The sequence below is a fragment of the Aegilops tauschii genome, chromosome 1, assembly GCF_002575655.3.
Source record: "Aegilops tauschii subsp. strangulata cultivar AL8/78 chromosome 1, Aet v6.0, whole genome shotgun sequence".
NCBI classification, from domain to species: domain Eukaryota; kingdom Viridiplantae; phylum Streptophyta; class Magnoliopsida; order Poales; family Poaceae; genus Aegilops; species Aegilops tauschii.
This window is the reverse complement of record NC_053035.3, coordinates 201395617-201403587: the sequence shown is the minus strand read 5'-3', so window position 1 is coordinate 201403587 and position 7971 is coordinate 201395617.

Sequence of the window (7971 nt, the reverse complement as noted above, 5' to 3'; positions counted from 1 at the left end):
TCTTGCCCTTCATCCTTCCCGACCCTATGGATTGTTTCGTTTTTCTTAACTTGGTTTTATCTTCGCAGGGATAGGGAGACGCTGGCCCAGAGGGTGGCAAAGAGAGCCAGGGCCTCTTCGGGCGGCCAGCCCTTAGTGGGCACCTCAAGCACGCTGCTGGTGGTGGAGAGCAGCCCGGAGAACAGCCCCAGGCGTAGCCACCGCTTCAGCTCCTAGCTTAAGTCTACCACTCACTCCTTCATTGATGAGCCTTGGGGTGTGATTCTTTGATGTTGATCTTGCCGGGTTTCGTAGGAGAAGAGCGGCAGCAGGAGGAGCCGCCGAGGGCCACCCCCAACATGCCGCACCCCTCGACCACGCCGCCTCGAGGGGCGTCCCCGGCAAGGGCATCCACCACCGTGCCCACGCTGCCCATGGAGGAGGAGGAGACGAACTTGCGTGCCGATGGTTCCGCCCCGGCAACGAACGCTGGCAGGGAGGACGCCACTTCTTCCCAGCCTGGTGCGGGTAAGTTATTTACTTTCTGTTCCTGCTCTTGTTCCTTCTTTTTGAATCTTGGCCTTGGCTCCGCCTTATCCCCTTCTTGGTATCCAGATCCTCCCTCGGTGGACCCGGAGGACGTAGACGCCGTCATTGAAGAGGTCGCCAAGGACGCCGCGGCCGAGGCCGACAAGATCGCCGTCGAGGAGGCCACCAAGGGCGCTGTCGAGGACGCCGCCAAGGGGTCTGCCAGGGACTCGGGCAGGGCTGCTGCCGAGGAGGCCGGCAAGGGGCCTGCCAGGGAGGCCGGCAAGGCCGCTGCCGAGGAGGGGGTGGTTGACGACCAACCTTCCTCCTCCGCTGCCTCTGACTCAGGCAGGTATCTGAAGGTGAGCGACGACCTGTTCGTCCACCTCCCAGGGACAGCGAGCACCGGGGCGCCCACCTAGGGGGAGGTGTTTGATGATGAGGTGCTCGCCACCGCCGGGCTCGAGGTTGTCGACGAACTGAGCGCCGGTGGCGGCGGTTCCCAAGAAGAGTGGCTCCTCCAGGCCATGAGCGCCAATTTCCAGAAGCTTCAGGCGCTTCACCGTGCCCGCCTGGACAAGGCCAAGTCTAGGATGGTGGTGGTGGACAAGGCGGAGGCGGACCTCAAGGAGCGCGTCGCCGAGGTGCAAGCTTGGTTCCGCCAGGCCCACAAAGACCTGAAGGCCGCCCAGGATGTGCTGGCCGAGCGCCAGCTAGAGATCGTCATGAAGCAGGCCGACATCGAGAAGGACCAGGACGAGGCGAAGGCACAGGCCACCAAGGATGAGGCCGCCCGACACCAGCACCAGGCCGAACTGAACTCCCAGGAGGAGGATCTCGCTGCCCGTGAGGAGAAGCTTGCTGCCACACTCCGCGGCAAGGACGAGGAGGTGGAGAAGCTCGTCTTGCAGCGGACCCAGTAGCTGGAGCAGAAACACAAGGAAGCGCTCGATGCTGAAGCTCTGGCCCATGCCGGCAAGGTGAAAGAGCTGGAGACGGAGCAGGACGGGCTGAAGGATCAGGCCCTAAAGTTGGCCAAGGAGAAGGACACGCTCAACGGTGCTCCGGTGGAGGCGCAGGGCACAGTCCTCGGCAAGGCTGAGCAGCTCTCCAAGGCCAACGACTCCATCAAAGACCTGAAGCAGAAACTGGAGGGTCTCGAGGGGACGCTGTCGGAGGTCAGGGCTCAGGAGGGGACCCTGACCAAGAATCTGGAGAAGGAGAGACTGCTGCGGAAGAACAAGACCGCCAACCACAAGGATTTCATGGAAGGCGAGAAACTCTAGGTCAGCCGCCTCGCCGACGTCACCGGCAGGATCACCACGTAGCTGGCTACCGTGGGGATGCCGCATGTGAGGTACGTCCCGGAGCTGAACGTGAGTCCCAACGCCAAGCTGACGTTGTTCTTCGAGGGTGTTCTTGGAGCCCTGGAGTTGTTCCGCTCCAACAGGGCGGCCTCTCTGGCCGACGAGGCCCGGAAGCTTTGCCGGGGCGCCATGACCAAGGTCCTCACCAAGGTGGCATTCTGGAACCCTGACCTCGACTTCGACGCCACGCTGGAGAGCTTGCCGGAGCGTGTGGACCTCGCGACGTTCGAGGAGCGTATCAAGCCCATCATCAGCCACGCCGGCGGAATCCAGAGGGTGGAGGGCTAGCGCCAGGATTAGGCGCCCCGTTGCTTATCGCCGCTGCAGGTTCATGACCAAGACAATTTCTATCTTTAGTTAGAACTGCAGCAACAACTGATGTAATATAACTTTGCGGTACTTTTAATATCATGCATGCTATCTTCCCGTTAGATCTTTCTCCGTACGTCCATACCCTACGCTTGTTGGGATAAGGCTGCCGGCGCGTAAGCCCATACCGTGGTGCTTTAAGGACGGATCCTTAGCACCCTGTCGGAAGGGCGCTTGCTGCCGGGCGAGCCACCTTGCCGCCACCAGCGCGATCGCTTGAACTATCGAGCAGACTCGAGGCAGGACAAGAGCGCAGCTGGGAACGGGTAGGCCACCTTGCCGCCGCCAGCGCGGCCGCATGAACTGTCGAGTGGGCTCGAGACAGAAACAAAGGCGTTGCCAACAGCGGAAGGGTCCCATCGCGTGCAGGTTTCCCGTACAAAGAATGAGATCTCTCGGGGAGAACAACCTTATATAAGTGAAAATAAACGAGATTTCACATGACTTAGCTTTTCTGTCGTAGCGTGGACGTTCACCGCATCTGCGAGCGACGCAGCCCGTTTGGTCATCTTCTTCCTTGGAGTGATGACCACAATGAAGCCGCTGCTCCAACCAGACCAGATTTCCACAACCGCCGTCCCCCTACCTGGCGCGCCAACGATGTCAGGGGAACGACACCTATGGGATCACTGGGATCCCTTCTATGGTTGGCGGGCACGGAGTTGTGCAAAGAGCGGGTCTAGCGGTCAGCACAAGGATCGTTTACCCAGGTTCGGGCCGCGAGGATGCGTAATACCCTAGTCCTGCTTTGGTGTATGTATTTCAGTGTTCTTGAGTTCTTGAGCTAGCTACGGTGCGAGCGTTGCCCAAAAGATCCGAATCCTTCTCTTGGACGCCTCGGGCCTCCTTTTATAGACAAAAGGGGTTGCCACAGTGGCACACAGGAGGTGGAAAGGTGTATAGTATGCAAGCTTATCGCTTGTCATTATGGGACAAGACGCATTAAATGTGCTCCCTTAGGTGTCCCGTTGCTTTATCGGGGATGGTAACGAGGCCCGTCCCGTCCGTTGCCGCTCCGCCTTGCTCCAACACGCGTCCAGGCCAACAATGCATGCAGCGCCATGTAGGCTTGCAGGCTGCTGAGATGGCGCGGAGGTAGGGTCTTCACGAAGATCTGCATGCCACCACGCAGGTGCTTGTTGAGCTGGTCTGGAAGCCGCACGTTGCCACGCAGGTGCCTGCCCAGCTGGTTGGGCTGGCGGCCGTATGGGAACGGTGGTGGAGTCTTGGTGGACGCGGGCCTGGTTGTGGCCTTGCAGATGTCTTCGGCAAGGGCCTTGCCGGGGCCCCGGCAAGGGCCTTGCCGCGGCATTGCGGTCGTCCCCGGCAAGAGGTTGTGGCCTTGCAGATGTCTTCGGCAAGGGCCTTGCCGGGGCCCCGGCAAGGGCCTTGCCGCGGCATTGCGGTCGTCCCCGGCAAGGATCTTGCCGGGGGTCTCGTGGATTTCCTCGGCTAGGATCCCGCCGAGGATCGTCCTCTTCTGGTCCTTATCTGATCTTGTATGCTTCTGATCTTCACAAAGATCTGCATGCCACCACGGAGGTGCCTCCCGAGCCTTGGTCTCAATGTGGTTGATGGCGTTGGAACCCTCGGGCTCAAGGGTGGCTCGCTCTGCTGGCGTCGGGCAAGCTGCCCCGGCAAGGATCTTGCCGGGGCTGCGGAGGCTGCCCCGGCAAGGGCCTTGCCGGGGGAGTCCACCTCGCTCTCTTGCTCTTCTTGGTCTCTGGTCTTGGCGTGCCTTTGGTCGCCTTGTGCCTCCGGCTTCCCTCCTCTGCCCTACTAAGTGTGGCCGTGGGCGCGGCTCCGACTGCCCGTGCACAAGTAAAGGGGTCAAAAGGAGTGCCCCTACTTTTGTACACCGACAATATTTCGTCAAGTTTGATGTTTTAACCTTCGGGCCCCGGGACTTCTGTCGTGGAATTGTCACGGCAGATGTCCTTAGTGTCAAGACTTAGTCGCGAGGCCAACGCATCTATGTGGTAGCTTGAGAGGGGTTGAGCGGAATCGAGAGACGCAACATAAGACAAGGATTTAGACAGCTTCGGGCCCCGGGAAAAATCATCCGGTAACAACCCTACATGCTGTTTGAGGCTAGGTCTCATTATGATCACGGGAGAGTCGCCGGGAACCGGCTCTCGGTGTTTAGCCCTAGAGATTGTTTCTTGTCTTGTCTCCTGTCCCTCTTTGGGGAGCCCTGCCCCTCCTTATATAAGTTAGAGAGGCGGGTTACATGCGGAGTCCTAGTAGGACTAAGACTAGTCTAGCTTTTCTTACAAGTTGAATACAAGTCCGGGTCTTGCTTCCTTGGTAGGAGAATATTCCTTATGCCTTTCCTCATAAACCGGCCCACCATAACATGAGCCGGCCTTCTGGGCCTTGGGCCTACTCTTCTGTCTGACCCGCCGTCGGGGCCATCATTAAGTCGCCAGGCTCATGAGTCGCCAATCCTCCGTCGGGTTACGATGAAGCGCCAAATCCGGCCGGGTCATACTCCCGGCCGGGTCATACCGCGGGGTATATCCCCGACATTAGCCCCCAGTTTAATTTGGATTCATCCATGTTAAACTGATCCTGTAAAATAAACACAAGAACAAACTTGATAGGTTGTGCTCCGGGTTAAATATTTTCCTGAACCGGCACCTGATCATCTTTAAGTCCTTGTCATTTTCCTCCTGGATGCATACTCAAGATCTTATAGCAAATCTCTTTAAACAAATATGTCCAAACCTTGCCAATGCAAAAAATCCAGGCACTTCTTCTAAAAAATCTGGGTCAATAGGCCAGCTTCATAACTAATTTGCTGACATTGGCTCTCGTAGAGAAATATTATAAGAAATGATCCATTTGAGTCAGCCTTCAAAGCTCTGACTTGACAAAAATATTGGTCTTGGAATATTCAACTGATATTCAGCCGGCTTAAAGATGTAGATCTTACCGATTTATGATTGCCAGAATTGTCGGGTTATAAATAAATGATGCCGGGTCATGATTGCTGCAGACACAGGGTTAATCTGGTCTACTCCAAACTGAGAATTTGAAGATTTTTTCTCCCTTATATGCATATCACCTGTAGCCCCCAAGTGCCGGGTTGTCATGCTTGCAGCAACCTGGGACTTGTAATTGCCTTATGCTCATGAAACTTCAACCAGTGTAGCCCCCAAGGGTCGAGTCATTATGCAATAATGAGCAGGGACTTTGTAGATATAACTATGTAAACTTGAACAGCAATGTGTAGCCCCCAAGGGCCGGCTTAGTAAGATAATACTGAGCTGGGACTTTGTATATAATTTATTGATAATAACATCATATAATACAATCTCCACCATGGGGCTTGAGCCCACGTCCACAAGGTTAAGAGCTTTGTACTCTACCAACTGAATAGTGTACAGTTCAATATAATGGATTAATGCTTGTGTACCTTGAACTTTTGACAGGACCAATTGGTAGCCCCCAAGGGCCGGCTCATTTAGAATGTGATGAGTCGGGTCTTCAATAAGTTGAGCAAAAAATAACTTTGCATTAGCCCCCAAGTGCCATGGTACATGCTGGCAGTGACATGGGACTTGCATATTCGATGTAATATCAAATTGAATAATGTAGCCCCCAAGTGCCGGGTCGTAAGCCTGCAGCGACTCGGGACTATTCCTTCCATTGTAGAATAAATCATATACATTGATAAAATAATAGCCATTGCGCCACAGCGACTTTGAATACCTCATCTATTGATAATTAACTCCGGAGTTTAAATACCCGGCGGCTCTTGGCTAATGGCGATTTAATACGCCTCCATTGTAAGCCAGAATTTGTACAACCCGGCGGCATATAGCCTTTGAGAAAATCAAGAATTGATAACCCTTTTGAGACACCAATTTCCATCTTTGATGATGGGCTTGAATTTAATCATTTATGTAAGTCATAGCTCTGTAAATCCTGCAGAGTTTAAACAACATATGCCCTGGCGACTTAACGTCAAAAACCAGGGCGGGTAACCACCCAAATGTAGTCTTATCCTGCACATAATTAGATCACAAGATCCCTTGGCGGTTTACCGCAGGGCGGGTCATAATATATCACATATAACCATTGATGTGTAACAAGGAGTCACAGATAAGCCTGTTATGAATCATAACTTTGAAACATAACTATAATAATAATATTATACCTATGATATTGAATTTTCACTGCCGATTTATGTGACCTGTGCAGTAAGAGTGATAACCCAATCTTTAGAAATCAAGACTTCCAAATGTTTATGATTGTCATATGATGGCAACTTATCATCCAAAGTCAAACCGGGTTAAATAGCAACCACTCATATACACTTTAGATATGATCAAAAGAGCTTCAAATAAAATCCAAAAATTGTTTGCAAAAAAGAGACTTCAAAAAATTTGAGGCTTCTGATTCGAATACGATCAGAAAACCATCCCAAAGGGGTTAAGCTAAGATTCAAATACGATCATATAGCCCCCAGTGGCTTAGGCGTCGCCGATCAAGAGGGTACCGACAGCTATGTTCTCTTTGGTTCGAATACGACCTATGTTTGAACAGGAAGGCCCCAAATGACCTTGAGAATTGTTTAACGACGCTGATTCGAATACGATCCACGTCGGTTCCCAAAAGGGGTTGAGCTATGATTCAAATACGATCAAGAAGCCCCCTAGTGAGCTCGGCAGTGTGCCGATCAAGAGGGTACCGACAGCTATGTTCTCTTTGGTTCGAATACGACCTATGTTTGAACAGGAAGCCCCCTAGTGATCATGAGAATATTTAACGACTCTGTTCAAATACGATCAGGGTCACACCCAAAGGGTTAAGCTAAATTCGAATACGATCAGCTCCCAATGGTCATTAAAGCAGAGTATCTATATTTGAGTTGTGCTTTGTACCAGACTCTCTTTGGTCCCTTTAATTTTTCCTGAGAACTCGAACTTTGCGAGAGACAACTTCTTTTTGAATCGGAAATTTGTAAACCGGATATTGAGAGCTTCAAAGCTTTGTAAGATATAAATTTACCTTGAGCCGGATGTTTGAACCGGATTTGAGAGCTTCAAAACTTTTGAGGGAGAGAGATATCTCTTGAACCGGATTTTAAACCAGAATCTTTCTTTTTAAGCCGGACATTTTCTGACAGCCTTTTAACTTCTCACCAATATGGCGGTGGCCTCCGGGACTGGGTTATCTTCCCTCCAATGACCCGGGGTCTTAAATCTCACAATATTTGCTAAGTCATGTCATCATAGCCCCCGAGTCTTAAGACTGCTCGAGGAGTTGGCTTGAGACTCTCCAGGCTTGACCATGATATGACCATTGGATTGCTAGAATATGTTGAATCTCGGCAGGTTATAATTGATCATGTATGAGCCAGGTCAGCAACTCGGCCAATGGTTCCTTCCAACTGGATGTTTTGAAGTTAACCAAACTGTAGTGGCGGCGGTTTGTGCGCCTGCCTATTGAGCCGTCCGGTGCATACGGCGGCTGATAACACATGATAATTTTCCTCCAAGTTGTTGGAAGAAAACTGGGCTTCCCAAGCAGTGACTTGCTCATATTCAATAATCAGCTTACGCAGACAGGTGTGTCCCGGTATGTTGATATAGACCCGGCCGCGAGAGACAGACGGTAAAAACGACTGTAGCATCAGAGGGGGCGCAGATAGATGAACCGGCCGTGGCGTTGTAAGCCGGTGCGGACGGGCAAGTTGTCCTCCTTGTTGTAAGCCGGCGTG